The sequence below is a fragment of the Anomalospiza imberbis genome, chromosome 5, assembly GCF_031753505.1.
Source record: "Anomalospiza imberbis isolate Cuckoo-Finch-1a 21T00152 chromosome 5, ASM3175350v1, whole genome shotgun sequence".
In the NCBI taxonomy this organism is placed as follows: Eukaryota; Metazoa; Chordata; class Aves; order Passeriformes; family Viduidae; genus Anomalospiza; species Anomalospiza imberbis.
Window position 1 is genome coordinate 71,208,722 of NC_089685.1, and position 22,467 is coordinate 71,231,188.

The 22,467-nt window shown below is 39.2% G+C and overlaps 1 long non-coding RNA gene across 1 annotated transcript in view; it reads right to left on the minus strand.

Moving 5' to 3' along the window:
* The window catches only part of LOC137475060 (uncharacterized), an 88,958-nt gene that overhangs the window by 65,957 nt on the left and 534 nt on the right, over positions 1 to 22,467 (minus strand). The window lies entirely within an intron of this gene.

Sequence of the window (22,467 nt, forward strand, 5' to 3'; positions counted from 1 at the left end):
TTTCTGGGCTAGTAAAGATCTTTCACTACTGAATTAGTGCATTAGAATATGGTCTGTAATAATTGCTGCAAAAGCCAACAGAGAAAACAAAAAAAACCCTTAATTTTTAGGTTCTGTACCATTTGTGCATTGCTCTACTGTGGCCTTATCTCTGAATTACAATGCATTTGAGGTAAACCCTGCACTTGTGTTTGGGGAGGAAACTGATGTCCATTTGTTGCTAACCAAATAATCAAGATGTCAGAGAAAAAAATCTGCCACAGAAGTATTGCAGAGAGAAGAAATCTGTGTTTGAACCAATGTTGAAGTATTACAGGAGTCCTTCCTGCTGCTCTCCATCTTCATCTATGTTTTTTGTGCAGCTTAGTTTGCCTAGCAAGGAAGAGCTGTATTGGTTTGTCAGAGGAATGGTATGGCTCAGATGTATTTCAGGAGAGTGAATTCATCTGGTTTAAAAAGATGGATTAGACTGCAGAACTCCAGATCTTCTTGTGAGTATATGCCATAATGGAAAAGTACCAGAACAGTATCTATTTTGGTATTTCTTGTCTAAAGAAGTAAGAAAAAAAAAAAAAGTTCTGGTATTATTGTAGAAATGTTGTAGAAATGCTGAAACTTCCCACAGAAATGGAAATACCAGAACATCTAAGGGGCCTTAATGCTGGTGCTTGACAGACAGAAATTATGCTGAGAGTTCCTTGAGACAGATTCTATTTGCAAGCTAAGTCTGTCTGCACATACAAGCTCAAATAGAGTTTTGAGATCTTTAAGGTATTGTTCTAAAGCATCTATCCTAGATTACACATGACATGCTCTAGATGGTCTAGCTAATATATAAACAAAAGATAAAAGGAGCTCTCCTATCTCCTTCACACACAAAAAAAAACATCTAAATTGTTTCTTCTTAAGACTGTTCCTTTTGCTTTCATTAGAAATTTAATTTATTGTGAATAATAGGTTTTCATTCTAACTCCTTAGATGCTGGTACAATGCAGCTATCCCATTCTGAAGTGCAGCTCCTAATTCCACTTTCTGTGCAAATTCAAAACAACCAATAGATGAAGCATGCAGCCACATCAGCAACTGAAAGGCAAAGCACAATTCTGGAGACCAGCTGACCATTCTGTCTGTGACCTGTCTGTTCAGGAGCCAGCTAACATAAAATCACCTCAGTCCATATCTCCAACCCCAGAACTGCCTGTAGCACCACTTCTGATAGCACAGCAGGGAAAGTGTCTGGCAAGAAGCTAATTTTTTTTGTTGGGGTGGGCAAAAGCAAGTGCACAGTCTTGTCTTCTTTAACAGAATATTCACAAAAATAAACAGAAATTGTTGGTAAGCCATGGCACCAACTGGGCTCTTCTTTAGTGGAGGAAGAGAAAAAGTTTAGAAGCACTTCATCCACTTACGGATCAGATCTGTGTAGATGCCTTTTCTCTTACTTCACAAGTGCTTTCCTTTATTGAAACCAGACTTTACCTAATAATGAAAGCTGTGAGGTGCACAATAATCAATATCTATTACGAGGTAGATTTGCAAACCCATCAAAACTCAGAAACCCAAAGAACCACAAATTATAAGAAAACACATGGAAAAAAAGTATATACTTCACAGAGTGAGTTGGCACACTACAAAGACAATAGCAAACACAAAAGTTAAACCAGATTTGTGTGACAAGATAAATTGTGGAAGATAAACTCTTTACAACTGCATCCCTTCAACTTTTTTCTCTTTTTCTCTATAATAGCTAAGTTATAGCTGGCAATTCAGCCATATTTTACTCTACAATTACACATGAACAAATCCTACTTCAAATTTATATGCATTGGCACCAAGTTTAAGTATTCAAAAAGCTCTCAGCAGCCACAGATAAAAAAAAAAATATGTATTTTCTGAAAAGCAAGTCACCTCTTCAAATAGCTAAATGTGGTTATGCCTGTCTGGCTTTCACTATTCATCTCAAAAATATGTATTTGTTGCTTACAAAATATTTTTGCATGAAAGACAATATTGTTTGGAACCAAGTTCTGTAGTTGAGGTAAAACATGGAAAGTGTTAAACACCAATATTCACTGAGCTTCCTTGCCAAAAGTGACACCCTGGAACAGGTGTTTAACAATAGGACAATAATGTCTTTCATCAAAAAGGGGTTTCAGAGGGACAAGTTACTGTATTGCTTGAAATCATGTTTCAGAGCTCTAACGTTTCCTAGGTCTGTGGTTTTAGGGAACTGGTCTTAGGAAAAAGAGGGAGCATATTCCTCAGCCAAGGTCATACCAAAAAAAAAAAAAAAACCGGTTGTGAAACTGGCTTGTGAAGATCAATTTCCAGACTTCAAGCAAGTTTCTCTACTTCTCCAAACATGAATATTCCACTTATGTCTATAAAGCATTATCAATAAGAGTATGAAGATCTTCACTGATATAAAGAGTCAGAAAATGCATGGGTTTACTCCATTTACAGAGATAGGTGATTTTTTTCTGATCCAACAGAAAGGAGAAATTGCAATTCAATGTATTAAAAGGATGTAATGCTATATATATTAATATAAAGGCATTGTCAAGTAAATATTAGGCCTTGACTGCAGAAGCAGATTGTGCAACTCCTCAATATTGTAATTGCTAGTCTTATTTTTTTATGCCTGAGTAAAAGACTGCATCTTTGGGAAATTTACAATTTGCACTATTTATCGAGACAGTTCCAATTCCTTTTTTATTTGTTTTCCAAAAGTACCCTATTTTTTACCTGTGCTGACCAGTGCAAAATCAGGCCCACTAATGTTTATAAAATACCACATTATTGTTAGATATTGAATCCAAATGCAAGCACTGCAGCTTCTAACAGATAGGAGCTTGATGGAATCTGTCTGAAGATTGCAGGTGTCCAGATTGTCTCTGCACCTATTCTGGTAATAGCCCTTGACACAGAAGACAAAGAGCTCAGCATTTGATAAAACTTTCCCAAGCTTTGACATTTTAACGAGAGCATAAAAAGATCTCTCTTGCCATTAATTTTCAGGTTTATTATGAGCTTAATAATTATAAACTCAGAGGAAATCCAGGCAGTTGCCTATTAACATCTAAGGTAGTGATGTGCTGCATAGATTGAACAAGTGAAAGACAGAATTGATGCAATTGTTTTTTATTTTTCCAACAGTACCTAGACCTAATGTTTTATCTGGTGCATAAATAAGATGCTAAATGATCAAGAAGGCTAAAGTGACTGTGGCAAACACAAGCAATCCTTCCCAGCTCTTTGGCAGCATGATAAACTCACTAGTACCTCTTGCAGTTCCGTGAAAACTTTTGTCAGTAAATCTGAAAATGCTCCATTAGGGTGGTAAATGTTAGATACAGAGAAACACATAAAAATCAGTGGGTTAGTGGCAGGTCTGGGAGTATGACCAAGAGCTGTAGAGCAGCACTCTGTCCTTGGTAAAGCTGCCTGAGGAATACACAGGGGTTCTGGACAGCAGAGACAAGCCCAGTAGAGATAGACATGATCCCAAGCCCTGTGCAGAACACACCTCCCACGGCTGCAGGGGCTGTGGGTGACACCCAGCAGGTGTGGAGGGGACAGGCAGCAGTGCCTGGCACCTCAGCGCAGGTGGAACCAAGCCAGGTCCTTGGCTTGCTGGCTCTGGCTGGGACAGGATTGGTTTCTGGAGCTCCACCACCATCAGCAAGGGGAAGGGAGAAGATTTCCTTCCAGCAGAATTCCTCCCACCAGGCTCTATTACTGCAGCACAACGTGAGGAAGGATGGGTGAATTGCTTTCTCATTGCTTAGCTGAGAGCAATTGCTCTTCTGACCACGTTAAAAAATGAATTTTCTTCTTAAAGATTCATAACCCTAAGAGGAAGTTGCTGTGCATGTGCTTTTCTGCTCTCTGTAAACAGCACACAACAGGCGCCTGTGTAAACCAGGACTTGAGATTTGGTCAAGGTCAGGAAGGTATGTACTGTACCCTAACTTTTTTCTTTAACAGATATATTATTCTATTAGATGGAAATAGTACCAGGGCAATTCACCCCCTCCTGGCTTTCCTATCTCTGTGTGAGCATCTTTGAGAAGTGGGATTAGAGAGAAACCTGCAGGCATATTAATAAATAAACTTCACATGCTGTTTGATATTAAGTAAACATACCACTAAATATTTCTCATGGGGCTTGTGATCTCATAACCCGTGGACTTCTAATTTGGTTACCTGTGACATGTGGTTCTTAGCCCCAGGGTTCCACAATGAATTAATTCTAAAACACTTTTTAAAGTTTAACATACTAAGATAAAATAAACATATGTTCTTGAAAAAAAAACTTGCTTCACTTTTCTTTATAGGTAATAAGAAGTGCTGCTATTAAAAATGAAAAAGTAAAAGAGGAAAGATAACTGGGGATTCTCAGTCAGAGGGACACACATGATCCTGATATAAGTGAAGAGGATAGAACCTATCCTGGAATAAGGATTTGCCCCTGGATCAGAGAAATCTCCCTTCCCAGAAACCCTATCCTCTGTTGTTATAACAAAAAGAGCTCAATTTTAGGAAAACACGTATTTGCCCACATATTCATGTATACAAATATTCTCAGCCCTTTCTGTCTACCTGCTTGCCCTTTTATCCCTCATTATAGAGGATGAAAATTTATGATTGAAGAATGGTTAATGAAAATACTTTCATAAAGTTTTTGGGGTGAGGGATTTTTTTTTCCCTTTAAGTGCATCTTAATTTTGCAAGAAGTTTCTCTGCTTGACATTGATCAGACAGCCTGGGCTGGATATTATCCAGACTACAACTTCCCATAGTGGGCAGTGGCCTGGAACTCTCACTATTTCAGATTTTTTCTTCCATATGACAAGAAGCTGTGTGGAATCCCAGGAAATGCAACTTTTCTAGGCTACCAAGGGGAATGGAATGTGAGACATCATCCTCAGGAATTACAACTGAATCCTGAGAGTGCTGGCAACATCAAATTTTCCGAGTTTAGTTAGATTTTTCCACCTAAAGACTTTTTCTAAACAGATACTACAATTTCCCCATTCTGATCAATTTTGCTTCAGAGTTACAAAATTAGTTTATTCAAGCCCATTATTCAGTAGCTTCTTTCTCTGACAGAGCAGAAAATTATTTCAAATACTCTTTACAACCAATGCAATGCAAATATAGGAAAAAAAATCCCCACATATTTGCCTCAGTTTCAATTTAAGTTCATGACTGCAGAATTTACTGCAAAAGGCTTAGAAATAAAGATTTTAACTTGGAACAACTGATACAGTGAGCCCATCAACTTCACATGACAAAAAGTAGGAACATTGATATCTACACTTGAAAAGAAAAACGGCAAAACAGGAATATCAAAATTATAGAGCTGGTAGTAAAAACTTAAATAACATTTTTCAATCAGGAGCAGGGTGTATAAAACAGGGTGTTTGACGACAGGCCATCATTTTTACCTCCTCAAAAGGGATTTTTAAGTTTATTTGGAGCTAAATCTGGGCTAAAAGTCATCACACCAAAAAAGTACTCAATTTCATAAAAAAAAAATAAACAAAAAAAAACCACAAAACAGAAAAATCCCAAAAATGAAAACAAAAACTCAACCAACTAAAACCAGTGGGTTTGGACTCAAAATATTTGATTTTTATGTATTTCACAATTTATTTCAAGAAAATGACTTCTGAGTATTTTATTTACTTTTGGTCCCTTTTTATGAAGGAAGCTGGCCAGTGTTCAACACCCCATGAAAACTGATTACTCTAATTTAAAAAAGACACTTCAATAAGTCAAACTTTTAATATAAGACTTTGGAGCAGCTTTTTGGATGAGGACACTGTCATGCAGCCTACATTTGGATTTCTTCCGAATACATGGGGTGCCCCATGCTGCAAACTATGTTCATCACCATTCTATATTTTTTCTTCCATTTTGGTGAGGCAAAGTGACAATTATCACAGTTTTTTCAAACTGAAAGCTGAGGAAACAGACTTTGAGATAGCAAAGACCACACAGGACAGGCCAGGAATGGAAGGCAGATGCTTGATTAGCCCAGTGAATTAAGCAAGAGGCACTCCTGCTGCTTGAGAGAATGCACCCCTATCTCAAGATAATAAACCTTTTAACAGCACATGGATTAAAATTTGGCTGTTTGTGAAGATGTGTTTTTCCCAAATTTAGGATTCAGCTAGGAAAATACTCCAAATACTTGTCACATTGTATTCAGTTCCCTATTTTTAAATTTTTTTAAGAAAAACATTCTCCACAAATGTAACTGGATTTTTTTTGTAGAAAAGAAAACCTGCCTAGAGCTCTAATCATCATTTAGCTTTGCTCCTGAATTTCCCGTTTCTCAAGATGGACAGCCTTCCCAAGATGAGAGAACCATGTCATATATCTCAATGGTTGATTATTTTCTACCTCAGCCTCATAAAGAAAGTTAAAAATTTCCTCAAAAAAAAAATAGATGAGATATAAATGTATACATGACAGAATCAATTTTTCTTTTAGCTAAAGGGCATACTATACAGCAGTGATTCTCCTGCTGCTGAAGGGAAATTATTGTAACATCATTGTACTGTCCTATGAATGAGAAGCATCAGAGAGCTTAAAGAAAGGGATAGTTAGCAGGGAGAGAGCAGGACAGACAAAACTGTACCTGCAGTGTGCACTGGAAGCAATTGGAAAACATGACAAATTTGGTAGATACTTTTACGGGCTTTCCTTGGAACACACCTTGCTCCTCTGTCATTTGAGTTAAGCTAAAAATGAAATTCAGGCATTGACAGCCTATTTTAAAGGGAATTTGACCATAATAAAAAAATATTTTTAAAAAAAACTAACAAAACCATCAAATAAAAACACCTCATAGCAAAACAAAGATCAACAGTGTGCTAACGAATTTCAAAACCAAATAAAACTTTGTTCTTTTTGGACATCTCTAACAAGCAGGTTTACTAATGATCCCTTCCGACCATTGCACTGCCCTCAGAGTTTTTCCAGAGACAATTCATAAGAAATAAAATCCAATGAATCTCCAAAGCTGTACTTTCTTGACATATTACATTAGCAGGACCTCTCCTCTGATTGGGAATTTTGAGAGAATCAGAGAATTCATTAAAGCAATTTACTGTATAATGGTAGATGGCTAAGATAGATTCCCACTAATGAGATGAACATTAATTAAATAAATTGTGGAAGAGAACTTAAATGTTTAGCCAAGTTAAAAAGCCTTGCAAACAAGCCTTGCACTACAAGTCTGAATTCTGTTCAACCACACATTTTTCTCAAATGAAAGCACAGGGTTTTTTTTTTAATTGTTGAATTATATATTGGAAATGGAGCTCCACAGGAATTGTCTTTAGTATCAGCAGAGATCCAGTTCAACTACAAAGTGAGATGGCCCTTAAAAGAAAAAAAAAAGAAAAAAAAAAAAAAAAAAAACAAAACAAAAAAAAAAACAACCAAAAACCAGACAAAACATAAGTTTCAGAATGAGATCTCCCTCCTGGAATCTGCAGGTTGATTTAATGACCCAAATAACAAGCAACTGCAACATTACAGAAGGAAATGTAAAGGGAAGGCTCACATCCAACTTTCAAAACACACCTTAGTTTTACATTATCATGTCCTTTTCCAATATCTTTTGCCTACTACCTAAGCATCAACCATTTCTTTGGCATGACACAAAATAAGAGAAAATGATAAAAACATTACTTAATATCTGGTTTAGGTTTTACAAGATCAGCTCCCAAGGATGGTGTTAACTTCAAACTGATTCCATTTTTTTATTATTATTTTGTTTCCATGAAACAACATGAGACAACAGCTTGGACAATATGAAAACTCAAGTTTTTTGCTCCATAGGGCCCATTTTACACTAAGCACCTGAAGGTGAAAAGAGCATACATCTATTAGAATGAGATTACAGAAGTCAGGGATTTTTCCTTAGGCACCAGCATGAGGTTTAAAAAATACCCACCTATAAAAGGCACTCACAACCCAGTGGTAGGTGGGTTTAAATGAGAAACAAGGTGGAATACTTGTTTCTGAAATATTTCAGAAATATTTCCTTTGTTATTTCAGTTTTCAGAAACTGAAATAACAAATGATAAAGGATGAACAGAATAGTCAAAGCCAAAATGTGTCCTAGACACACTCTCAACAAGGAATTCCATGGTAGAAATTAAATTAAATTCTCTGAAGTCCACAACATTTTAGAACCTGAGTCAAGTCAATGTACACCACCTTTGATTTTCAACATGCCTGATGGTATTATGCATGCTCTGACTCCTTCCCCAGCAAGTTTTAGTCTCTCAAAAGCCTTCTCCTCTAGCCCAAAGAGGGGGGAAAGCAACAATGCTCAATCCTGAAACTCTTCATTATAATCTGTGACCAGGAAGTTCCTGCACAACAGTTGAGAGCTGCTTGTTCTGAAACGTGCTTTACGTAGATCATCACACAGGAAGATGTGTGAGGCCAGCCAGGTGGACACTCACCCAGACTTCTGCTGTCAGGGAGTGATGTAAAAGAACAAAATAATGAGGTATAGTCCTGGACTGGGTGTGATTTTGAAAACTGAAGTGAACATCCTGTCTGTTCAATGGAAATAACGTCAATCAATCAAGTTTAGATGAGTCAGGACAATAGTAAAAATAAACAGGAAAATAAGACAGTTTTCCATAAAAGGGCAAGTCAGCTCAAATCTTTTTCTCTGAAAGAACTCAAAATTTTCCATGAAATGTGCATATAATTATGCCTAACTTTATCTCAGCCACAAAACAACAATATTCTCTTGATCCTAATAAAGAACTTCCTCCTCCATTTTTCCCCCAACGTTTTCAGCTTAATAAAACTACTGTGAGAAGTTTCAGTAGAGAGGGTTTTTTTTTTTCTGACTATTATACACACATGCATAGCAAGAGACAAAAGTTATCATAATTACTCAATCATACTGAAAAAAAGATTATTTACTGCATGTGTGCCACTAGACTCATCGCTCTCCTCCAGAGTTCCTTCCACCAGAGGATTGAGACACCAAAGTTCTAAGAGGAACTTGTTCTGACACTGCCTGTTTTTTGGATAAATAGAGGGCTCCAGAGTTGTCAATACAGCACTTTTGCTACCCACTAGATTCAGTGCAAAATAAATGAGGATATTTTCCTCTTGCAGCATGTATTAAATCCCATTAGCATTAATGAGAGCTACACGTGAGTTTGGTGGGGAGCACACACAAAGTGCAGAGCAGACAGTTTCCAAATTCTCAGCCCTCCCTTATATCTTTCAGCCATCTTTTCTCTGTGAAAGCCTTACCACACAAAGTCCAGAATAAAAAAGGTAAATCAAATTCTCGTGCAGACGGTGTGTTAAGATGATGGCTTGGGGTGGGGAGGGGGGAACCTGAGGGCCTGATGTGCAAATAATTCCTGTGCTTGCATTTAGCAAAGTGCTACCAGTTAAACTCCCTGACAACACTAATACACTAGGAAAGCTTTGAGTTGGCTGAGCAACTTTTCACAGCACACTGGTAAAATAATAAATTGTGCTGTGACCGATAACATTCAATAATTTCTGATACATTGCTACAGCCACTTTTTCTACACTATAAAGCTCATATTTCTCTGTCATATTAGTAATTTCCATATTGGTCTTGGAGTTAGTAGGGAGAAGTACATCACAGTAGTAACAAAAGGAAGACGACTTACTTAAAAATAATAAATTAAAAATAGAGACAGAAAAACAAAAAAGGTCAGGATTTTTTTTTAACTTTCACAATACACCAGCCGATGACTACAGGGGAAAAAAAAAGAAAGTACAGCAGCTGCTACAACATTGCTTCATTACAGACCCAGCAGAGTAAGAGTCGTGGATCCATTTTGCCTTTTTCTTGCTTGATAATATCACTAAAGCATTAATGGAATCCTTACGCTCCATTGCTATGGTATGAATTTATCTACAGCATATTCTTTATTGGTTTGAGCACAGATATGTTCTTTTTCTATATAGGGAGGTGGGGAAAAGGGGGTTCTCTGCATTTGTTAAAGAAAATATATTCCATATTAATGGACTACTGGCGAAGAAAAAGCAAACTTTCATACAAAAATAAAAGAGTATTAATATTCAGGTTAAGTTACCCAAATGAGTGAGAAATTAATTTGCAACTTAATGATTAGGCAAAACTTTGTTGACCTGGACTTAAGTTATACTTCCAGTCTCCATTAAAACTAGCAGAATACCAGACATACTACTGTTATTATGGCTGGAAAAAGTATCCTTATTTTAAGGGAATTAACCTCTTGAACTAGTTATTACCATAGGATGTCATTGTCCTCTTTTGATTACAACACTGCAAATATTTTCTGATTATTATCAACTTCAAATTTTATTTATTACCATATAAAAACACGTGTTGAGTAGAGGGTAAGAAAGTCTTTTCTACAAAGTTTTTAAATCTTATTTTTGGCATGCAGAAAAACTTCAAGCCCCACATTAGAATCATTATGGTCATGCTCTCGGACACAGAGTTCTGGGGAGTGCTTCCATACATCAGGTGGAAAGGACAAGAGCTTGAATAATTTTTAGTGTTTCAAGAATTGCAAATTTCCAGTATATAGCAAAAATTCAGTGACAGTGAATATTTTATTACTATCATACAGTCACCATCAGTTTTTCAGGTCCTAAGTAATTTACAGAGAAACCTATCTATGTTATTGCCTAAGGAAATGGCAAGAATCAGTGTCAGAGCAGAACTCAAAACACACAGAAACAAGCCAATGCATGTAAATGCTCATTTCAGAGAGCTTAGTCTAGAGGATGAGATCCTTTGGACCCATGAATAAAGCCTCAAATGTCATTGCAATGACTTGTGAAAACCACAGGTTGAAAAAGTCACAAGAGGTTGATTTATTCATCCAAAGGCTTGTCTGTATAAGATTTAAGACAGGCTTTGCTGTAACTGCTTTGTAGTACCTGGCCTTTCCAAACTAACAGCTGCATTTATGAAGAGTCGGGTGAGGAGGGGACATGAAGGAGGGGCAGGAGAGAGGATGCTCTCCCATACATGAGCACAGCTAACCCATCCCCATCTGCCTTACATCCTGCCTCAGGGACTTCTGGGGTTGGTGGCACACAGCTGATGCCTCACATTTAGCCTTTATATTTTCCAGGTTCTGTGCTGCTTTAGTGTGTAAGTCTAGGCTTCACATTAGGGGATGGTGAGCTCTCTGCACAGAGCAGGGAGACAAAACAATTCCTGCTCCAGCTGGGGACCAAGGACAAATGATCCAAACCTCAGGCCCAGGAGCACAAACAACGTGGGCTGGAGAGAGAAAAACAAGCAGGATGGGACTGCATGGGCTAAAGCTGGAATGGGACAATGAACTCCAGTGTGCCAATGGAGCAGAGCTGATCCCAGTGAGAGCCCCCGGGAGCGCTCGTGCATTTTGGGACCTCTTTGGGTTGTGCTGCCCAAGGTGCATCTATTGAGGCCTCTTAATCAATCCCTGCTTTATTCTTTAGCTCTGTCTAGTCTCTGTTCTAGGTCAGCCTTCACAAGGCATCACAGGCATAGCAACAGAAGTCAGGGAGAACCGACTGCTGTTTGTATCCAGGGATCGACATCCCAGATCCTCCACACCTTCAAGGCAGGTGACAGGATTCTCAGACTCCCAGCACATCAGCACAAGCCACGTGCCAGTTTTACCTGACATGGTATTGCCAAGCAGAGACAGCTTTCAGGCCAGCTCCTGTGACACCATGAAACATTCCTGGATGAATGAATGATTAGTGAGAGCAGCCATAGTAACAACCACTGCTTGTCTCTGCTTTTCCAGATCTCTCCTGGTGACTGCAAGACATGGAGGCAACAGTGACTTCCAGAGCAACATCTTTCTGGAACAGCCTTTCACCCACAAAGCTATGTCTGAGCTCATGAAATAAGAACCAGCTGGCACTGGAGAATGGTACTGCAGAAATATTATGCCTGGAAACAGCTGCAGAACTTCAGCCTGATGTAAATATTTCCTTTGATGTCAAGGAAAGTCTGGAGCTTAATCTTGAGCTGTAACAATGGCGGCAGCAGCATGAGAACTGTATGAGCTATGACAAGTCCACAGCCCTGGCTATCCAATTGCTTGCCCTGGCTACCAGCTGCAGATCTCAATGGCTGGACTGCTGGAGCCGAGATGCAACCTCCCCTCTCACAGCTCACTGTCATCTGGGCTTTCCAGGTCTTGCCATTCCCTGGGAGAAAGTGATACTTTACATTTTTGCCCAAGTTTATTTGCCTACCTTGCAGCTTAACAGAGGGAGAAAGAATTTCTACAGTGCACAGCATGATGACCATCTAGACAGTTCATTTATAAAACAAATATTAAAAACAAATTAAAATGTCTACCCTGTGCTAAGTCACAATTGCCTACTGGTTTCTGCTCAAAATCTACCAGAGTAATAGGCATAAACCATTATTAGGTAGAGGCAGCTTAGAAGCCTCTATGAATACACCCCATCTAAATTAAATTCCTATGGGATGACCTGCACATATTCTTTGAGGAAAGAATGATGCTCACTTTGGGCATTTCCCTTCTACATCAGTTTCTGCTGCTTGATGTGTGTTAAATGTGTGGCAGAACTTGCCCAGGTTCCTTCTACATAATGAACCAGAGAAGGGTTTCTTTGAATTGCAACACTGCCTTAAGAGTTTAAATTTTTAAAATTCTAGAATTGGCCAAAAATGCCTTTTTTTTTTTTTTTTTTTTTTTTTTTTTTAAGTAGATGTGCTATGCAAAGAGAAAGGCTTGGATTGAAATGAAAGAAGCAGCTTGGCTTAGACCGCTTTAAAAAAAGTGATAAAATAATCAGCAGCCAACTGTCATTTCTGGCCACAGAGTTGTCCTTCCTATGGCCAGTCAGGCCAAAAGGCTGAGGAGATTGGCCAAGCTGTTAAAATTTCATGAGCAATTGGAAGAGAACAGGCAGAGTTTTGGGAGCTTCAGAGAGGGCTTCTCCATTTTGCAAATTTAGACTAATATCTGTATTACAGATGTACTTTATATTTAAAATGTTAGATCTTGTGGAGGCAAGTTAAAAATTAGCTGTATTGTTAATTCAGGTTTACAATGAATTTAAAGCATATTGGGAGTTAATGGTGTTAATAGCTTTGTGCAATATGTTTCCTATCTATTACTTCAAGTCATTTTTTAAAAATACATTTGCAATGATAAAAATCACCATTCAGATTTACACTGATTAAAGAAAAGCCTTACTGATAACAAACTTGCACAGACAATCCAAATTAATTGTTGGTTTGATTAAATTGCAGCATGTGTATGATAACTATGAGCTCTTACGGTCACACTGTGATTCTCAAACAACACTGATGTGATAAGTGCTCATTTTTAATCTGGTACAGTTTGCATGTGCACCAGCATCATGTTGGAAGAGAACATATGTTTGAATAGATTAAGTAGCCAGCCACTGCCTCAGGAGTCCCAAAAACAGAGGTAGATGGTGCTCATTGTAGGGAGCAAGAGAATAATGGGGAAAAAAGATTTTCTGGTACTGTCAGCCTAGTTCTTGCATCTGTCCAAGCAGCATTGTGACACCATTTTTATGTCTGCAGAGATGTAGCAAGTTAGAGGAAAGAGGAATAAGAGTTTGAAAACTAGTATGAGATTTTATGAGGTTTATATGCAAACTTTTTAGGAGAAAATACCTATAAGGCCCTACAGGTAACTACTGCACTTAGAATATTCTGAATACATGCAGACATACAGCTGTATGAATAAAATACTGAGTCTTTCCATAATTAAAGACTATACTATAGTGTATAAGCAAGAGAGGACCAAATTAAAATTCCACTGGCAGCTTCAATTCTAGCACTTCCATTATATATATTAACTAAATCAATTACTGCAATTACTGTAAATATAACAGCTTATCACAATCTCGTAATAAAAAAAAAAAATGGACTTCTAGGAGAAAAACCTTGAATCATACAAGATTGTCAACAAAATACCCCACAGCTACGCAACTTAAGAGAAATAAACTGTGGTTTGCCTTCTCCAAACAATTTCCCAAAGCACTTCTCTCTTTAAGTTCTTCTGCATGAGAGCAATCTCAAGGCTGCAACAAGCACTTCCTGAGCTCAGAAGAGCACTGGCCCTGCTCATAGCACTGGAAGTTTTCTTCATGTTGATGGCATTGTCAAGACTCACACATTCAGTGAAACACTGCTTGTTTTTCCCTTCAGTTCTCACAATGACATCCTGCAATCACACTTCATGTCATCAACCCATGTCTAATATGTTTTAGCATTATTTCTTCAGCCCTGCCCAGGGCAAAATAATTTCAAAAGTCATCCTTTGTTCCCTTGTTTTTATACAGCCAATGCTTTTGCCAAACCCAAAATGTAATGTTAATGGCAATCTTGGTGTGGGGAACTGTGAGGTACCTCCAACTTCTTCCTTAAAACCTCGGTTCTGAGAGAGAGCCTGGTAGGCAATAATAAACTGTTGCTAAGAGAAATTACTTCTGGGGGTTTTATGACAAGATTTCTTATGGGACAGTACTTACGCAGTAACATAAAGCCAGTCCAATACCCTTTAATAATTTCATGTAAGAAAACTGTAATTTCCTGGATCAGGCATCGTGCACATCCGCTTGCTAAGGGATATGAAGAATAACACAACCAACATAAGCAGAACAGAAAATTTTAGGAAGATTTCTCCCGGCTGATGTTGAGATTAACACAATATATTTTACTCCTTATCTGTAGATTTAAGCTATTCATCTATGTCTAATAGATAATCTAATAAAAATAAACAAAACCAAACAAACAAGCTGTACAATACTCGTCCAAATTGAAGCCAAATAACACCTACATGGGCTAAGATCTCAAACTGAAGATCTTTGGTTCAGCCAAATGAAACAAGTGCAACATACCCTGAAAAACTCCACAGATTTTGGGACTAAAAGAGGATACTTCAGAAGCACAGCATCTTCCCTTGGTCACTATTTTATCATCCCACCAGCTCCACCCTTTTATTAGTATTCATAGAAGATATATAATAACCTTATTTTCCCTTTAGAAGAAAGCAACAGATGAAGAGATAAGAAAGAAGATATTCTGTTGGTCCATTTGGGCCCAGCTTACAAAGAACAATCCTTGTCAGCTGCTCTCCCTCTTTTCTAGTGCAAATCTCTGAGTGCTATAGAGCCATCAGAAACAAAAGTAGTACAAGAAGTCATGAAACATTTGGCCATGAAGCATTGCAGCATCAAGAGACTGTTGTCTTATGTTTTCAGCTTCTACTCAGAATATTTTCAGCAGCTTTCAGAATAAAAGGAGAACATTGCCAATCCTGCAACAGCTAAAAAAAAAAAAAAAAAAAAACACACAAGAAAACAGACTAGACAAACAAGAACTGTTTCAGCAAAGTGAAAAAGATCTTTTTTAAATTCAAATGCAGAATTTGAGAGGTGGAACAATTTCTCTCCTGCTTTCTGACTCCACCAGAAGAAACAGAAGCAGCCAAGATGAACGTGTAGTTTGGAATCCTGTTCACTAACAGCTATTACCTGGGTACCAAAATATTTACCATCAAGATTCTTGTTCCCTAGGAATCTTTAATTGATTCCAGTTTTCTAATTAATCTGAAAGATGTAACCTAAGGAAGCAAACTGGTAAGAAATGCAGAAACACCCAGTTAGGAGCAGCTCAAACAGGTAAGGATAGGGGTTCAGCTTCATCAAATATATTAATGCAGTCACTGCATGAAAAAATGTTCTACTCAAACAGTTTGTATAGTACTACCAACTGCCTTTTGTTTGTTTATCTTTTTTTTTTTTTTTCTGTTTGGAGTCGGGGGCTTTGTTTTTGGTTTTTTTTTGGTTTTTTTTTTGTTTGTTTGTTTGGTTTTTTTTGTACTAAAAGCTAGAAGGTTAGGAGCCAAGCAGCTTTGTGATGCTTTTACCTTAAAGATCAGAATGGGAGTTCCACTTTAGGTCTCAGGTGAAATGAGTTTGACAGACTAGGTCTGATTACCAGCTGCCAGTGAACTACATCAAAACACAGCACACACATACACAGCTTACTACAACTAACTGTGCTCTGCTCCTGACAATTTCCCTCTGGAGCAGACATGAAGATAAATGAACTGCTGTCCCCAGGGACAAGTGTCCCTCAGTGAGGCAAAACAATACACACTCAAACATGCTATGGTGATGCTGCGCCTCTTGACTGCTACAAATAGAACCAGAAGCCTCTCTTTCCCAGGGTTCAATGTGGGCACTACACAAACCAGATTATTACTAGAGCAGGGGATGACAGTCCTAGAAATCCTAAAGTCCTAGAAATTTTTTTGTTAATAGAAAAAAAAAAAAAATTAAATCCTCACACTTTTCTCAGAGGGGGGGATTCTTCTCTCTGTTACCTTGTCCTGATTCCTGACTGCAACTGTTCTTCAACAAAAGGCAGCATTTCTTGTGAAAGTAAGGTATAAAGCACTTTCTGAGAAGATAATTTATCTCATGTTCCCTGCTTTTCTTTCTATTGTTTTGTCTCTTTATCTTCCAATCCCTCCCCTTCATCCTACTTTTGCTATTCACCACAATTTTCTGAAATGAAACCAAGCCTTAGCCACCCTACTGATGCTTGCCCTATCTCTCACTAGATCACACCAGGATATCCTGCAATTCCCTTCCTTAAAATTGATTCTATTAGGAACAATTCTCTCAGAAGTTTACTGTTGAGCATATTTGCTAGTGGGTATTTTGAAAAAGTAACCACTTTAAACACAAAGCCATCAGTTCTGTAGTATTTTTCAACTTGTCTTATCTAAATGACACTGCTTTGCATTCAAAGTGTAATCCATGATCAAAAAAGCCAAAAGCCACAGTAATGAAATTTAAAAAAATGGGATTTCTCTCTAAAACAAAATATCATCTGCACAAACACCTCAGAGAATCCCCCAAGAAATCCCTAGGATCGCTGAAATGTTTCTTGAATGCCATTAACATCCAACACCTTCAAACTTGCAAATAACCCATTTCTGGATAGAAGGTAGAAAATTTTTTATGAACTGTGAAAGAAAAACGCTATCAAGAGAAGGACAGTACATGCTTCATATCCATACTTGTACCTATAGCTAGGAATTTGTAGCAGAGGTTTAGTAGCTGGGTCCCTTGTGAAAGTGATCCTAACAGCATTGTTTTCATTTCTCCAGCCATTGTATCAAGCAATGAACAGATGACCACACATTTGAACCACTGAAGACAAAGAATTTACTCAAATCTGTCTGCAGACCCTGAGAAAGCACTCCTCAGTCTTAACCTCTTGCCAACACATAGCAAAATTACAATGACTCTGGATGCCAGCAGTGGCACATTCCAGAGAAGCTTCAGCCCATCTCTGGAATTCCCTCACACAAGGCTCTCCCCAGATTTCCTGCTTCTCTAAGATTTTTTTAAGCTATATGCAATTTTCATGGGTGAAAAAGAGCATCATTATACCAGGCTACAAGTATGGCTCTCACTAGCCAGGGAGGGTGCAGAGTCTCCAACTAGTTAGTAGCCTTTGCTGCCTCCTTAAGTACATTTCCCAAATGTAATTGTTTCAGAGATTCCCAACAGGATAACTGTGGTTACACAGCTTTTGCAAATGAAACCCACAGGTTATGCAAACGAAACCCTCCCTGTAGCTCAGTTCATTTCTACTCACCCACAGACTAAAGCAGAGAGCTTTTCCCCCCCAGTGGCTCTGTTCATCTCCCGTTCTGAACAAATCACTATGCAAACAGCCCCAAGGCAGCATTTTACCCTTTGCACCAAGAGAAGAGAGCAGAAGATGCCAGAGCTTGAAACAGACTGAAAGACACACTTTACCAACACAACTATTAATATTTTGATCTAACAAGTGATATACCAAGCTTGATAACAAAAGGATGCATCACTACTTAAGATAACAGTACCTTTTAAAATAGGCTACTCTATAGCATTATGGCTAAAATGCTTCCTGTTCAAGTAATCAACCAAGTCTTCAGTTCCCAAGCAGTGTCTTCTGCACCCCTCTTTTCATGTAATTACCTAAATGCTGAGTTTGAATCTTCCTATTAAGAACCATGCCATTACCTATACTTTCCATTCATACAGGACAGTAATTCCTGTCTCACACCACTTCCTGGTTTTTACCCTCTTTTTAGTTTGATCAAATCTTCAGCCACCTCACCTTTCCTACTACACATCATGACACCCATCCTGCATTTTCACAATCTTTCATCAATTAGACTTTAAAAGACAGAATCCAGATGTTTGTGCCCAACATTTTCTTTCCCTTACTCCCAGCACTATTCCTACATAGGTGAAGGTCTGATTTTGTCTTTCATCCTCACGCCATTACTCAGGGCACGTTCTTTACTAAAGTTTCAAATTTGGCCTGATAATTTAAACAGGTGTTGGAGGCATAAAGCTGACCTCTAATTAATAATGAAAGCCAGAATTCTGGATGAGATAAGGACAGCATGAGTTTGGCAGCCCACGATGGATAAAGGCACCAGCAGAGCAAACACACTATGACAGGGTTCAGGATTATCAGTGCAAGTATTTTCTCAGCATTCAGTGACACAGGAGGTTTTACTATCCAAAAAAGACGCTATCCCAGACACACAGGTGGTGGTCACTGATATGCACAACATATTTGGTCACTCTTAAACAGGAATGACATCACACATCACCCTGCAAGTGTTATAGATATACAGATCAGCTGCTTGCTTCAGCCTGAGTCTGAAGAATCAGCCTGACTGGGACAAAAGGAGGGCTCTAAATGTTGTGCACACTCACATGTGAATTATTGAGTGCCTTCATTCAAAGCAGTCTCTTCAGGCACACAGTTTACAAGGGTGGGCTGGCAAATACAGGCAGGATACACAAAATCACTGACCTAGAAAGCAGAGCTCCCTCCATGAGTGACGGTGGCAAGAGTTTGAGAAGGAACCTCTGCAAAATTCCATTTGAGGACAACAGGGCCTGGCAGCTGTCAGCCCTGGTAGTCAAGTCAGTGGGGAGAAAGGCTTGGCCAGCCATGTCAGACCCTTGCCAAGCTGTGTGGGGCTGAGGCTCCAGCCAAACCTTTCAGCACACTGGACATAATTAATGCAGAAAAGGCCCTTTGCCCTGCAGCAGCCTGAGAGGGGCTGACAGGGAAGCACTGATATTGCCCTAATTTTATTCCTGGTTTATTTAGTTCCATGCATTATGAAATTAGGTACTTGCAAGAGCTCAAGACATAAAATATATTATTTCAATTTTTGCAGTAACTGTGAAAGACCCCTAAAGCATTTGTTTGTTGATGATAACTAAATGTAAAATAATGTACAACCTTCACTAAGCCTTTTTCTTTTTCACTGTACAAATACCATTATATTCTGGAGACTGACACGAGAGATTCCTTCAACAGAAGATCAGAAATTGGTGTTGCAACAAAAATCCTGCCTTTTTAGGCATGTCTTCAGAACCTGTAGGAATATGCATGCCGTGGTAAGATGCTGTGTCAGTGGGTAACCAGGTTTTAGCTTAAGCAGCTGGTTAGGAATGCAGGCATCCTATATAGGCAAAGGTATACAAATAAAGTTATGGATATCTTTTTCAGTGAATGATTAAGAATGGAAGCCTACCTGAAAAGGTCCCAATATTTCTCAGAAGAAACCATCCCCTTTCAGCTGACTATGCAGAAAGCTTATCTCCAAGACCCCTGCAACCAGATGCTTAGGCCCTGTTTAATCTCACCTAGGCAAAGTTATTTAAAATCTAGGGAGATCTATCTCCTTTTGCAGGCAAGGAGGAGAGTTTGACTCCGAGATGCACCTATGTACTCATACCTACTGTGCACCAGTTCATCTCTTTGCAAACCAAAGAAACTCAGATAATTCACTTAATTTAGACACACAAGTCTTGAGCTCATGACATCAGGCAGAACTAACCCCAGGCTCACCACTTCATGGGATGAATCCCTTGAGTCCCTCTAAACACTTTAGCTTTTCTTGGCTGACCATAAAGGTATGCTGCAAACAATGCAATCAGTGTTTCTCTCTTTCAGAAGTGCACTGCCAGCGTTCACCCCCTTCCCGTGCATGCTTTCCTCAGTCCTCCCTCCAGCGAGATGCCAGCATTGACTCAGCCTCTGCCAAGCAGCCCAGCTACAGCTCTGCTCTCGTGGTGGAAGCCTTGGCCTGTCTCCTGCATTCTTTCCAGGCATCCATGTAAGAGACTTAGAATGGATGTTGGGGATTAGATGCCCATAATGTCCAAAAGAACAGAGCAGAAAGGAAGAGATTAATGCAACTAACCACATCACACCAGGGCAGGCTGAAAATATTCATCCCAACAGACAAAACCAGGAGCAGCAGAGTGTGGGTGATTTGTGCCTAAGCAGCAGCTCAGCATAAGTGATCTAAATCACAATGATTTAGATGTTCTTGGTATCTGATCTCGTGTTGTACTGAGGACATTGCAGTGCAACTCTGAGCATCCAACTCTAATTTAGCCACAGTTGTACACATTAACTTCTCTACAACACTGCCTCTGTTCTCCTGCTGCCAAGCCTTGTGTCCCTTCCCAATGCACCATTATAGGAGGTTTTATTTTTTTTCCCCTCTTTTTAAATCACAAATCAGATACAACAGTCTGCTGAATCAAGGAACTGTCTTTAAAGAAGGCAATAGATTTTGAGCCTCTAGAGTATTTTGGGATCACATTTTCCGGCTTTCCTCCACAGTAACGAGGACCCCAAATATACATTAAAAAGAAAAAAAAAACAATAGGGCAAGAGAAAGAAAATTAGAGTGGAATCACTTGCCTCCAGCATCTGGCTCTTGAAGAAAAACATATATGACCACCACTTTTTCATTTCCCCCCCACTCACATGATTCTTACCACCCTCTGTTAGCTGGAGAGCCTCACTAGACGATTGACAGAGCTCCCTGTCTGCCAAGCCTATTTGGGGCCACATAATTTTACCCTTTGATTATAAATACTGTTTTTATGTAAGGATGTGGGCACATGTACCAGGTCATCGTTTCTTTGGGGAGGTTGCAAATTGCAAGCTGTAGTTAGCAACAAACTCTTCCTCATGTTCTGCCAGTAAGTAATGCTTAAGTAAGAACAATATCAAAATGATAAATACAAGCCCACTTTGCTCTTTTCATGGCCTGGGTCTACACTTTATGTCAAAAAGTACTGCAAAGTATTGTAGATAGTTGCAATAATGAAAACTAGAGCTATGGCTGGCTAACGTTCTCATTATAACTTCTTATTTTGAGTCATTTATAACTTTGCCAAAAACAATGCCTCGAGCTGTTTTAAAGGAGGAGGGGATCAGTAATTAAGTTAATCTGTTCCTGAGAGCATCAAGGAAAACTAGTCTTTAACATGATATTTAGAGAAAAGGGAAAAAAAAAATCCAGTAATTTCTTTGAAGCATCCATACATTTCATTGCTCCAAAGCTGACATTCATAAGTTTGTAAAGGACTGTCCTAAAATAAAGCAAGTTTGTTCTTCAAAGTCATAAAGGCAAAAAAATCCAAAACAAACCAAAAGATAAAACCACCCCAAAACCAGCAAACAACCACCAAAAAACGTAGCAATTATTCACAAGAAGGAAGGGTCACAGCCAGTGGGAGATGTGATCCAGACATCTGTATCTTGTGTTAGCTCAGTTGCACTGAGCAAGGTCATCCCTAATTCCTCAGCAAAGGGAGCAAACTGGAGGAAGTAGGGGTGGGCTCGACAGTGACGTGCTTGAGGGGCAGTAATATTTTAAATCACAAGGTTCTGGAGTCCCTGTTCATCTCTCCCAGCTGCTCTCTTTGCACCCTGGAACGCAGATTTGTGTAAATCCCCGCGAGTACAGGACCCGCTGTGTTCTGGTCTCTGGGTGTGCCCGGGCACACTGAGCTCCCCTCCCTGCCAGGGCCGGGCTGCGGCAGCACCTCTCTGCTTTCCTGACATCCCTCTGCTTTCCCGACCACAAACCCCACACTCAGGAAGATGGGGAGAAGCTGCAGCACCCTGCCATCACGGCAGGCTGTGCCAACATGCCAAGAAAAGGGAGCAATGCACATGGAAGGCACCTTTCCAGGGCTACCATCGCTCCCACAGATGCCCTGTCCTTGCTTTGGGGTTCGACTGCCTGCACCGGGGTTTCAGTTCCCTGCAGTCACCAACACAGAGCAATGCTTATTGTTTCTATAGTGAGGAACCCTTTTTCAAAGGTAACTGAGGCTTTTGGCAGGCTAAATGAGGTTGTACAGGTTGTTTTGGGCTGTTAGACCCCTCACCTCTGAACCCAAATCAAGGTGGCTGCAGGCAGCCCTCCTCCAGCCACCTCTCAAACTGCCTCTGGCACCTCCTCACACTTGGCTGTGCTGACCATTCATAAACGTGATAGAAGCTGCAGCATGAACAAGTATTTGAGCTGGGATTAG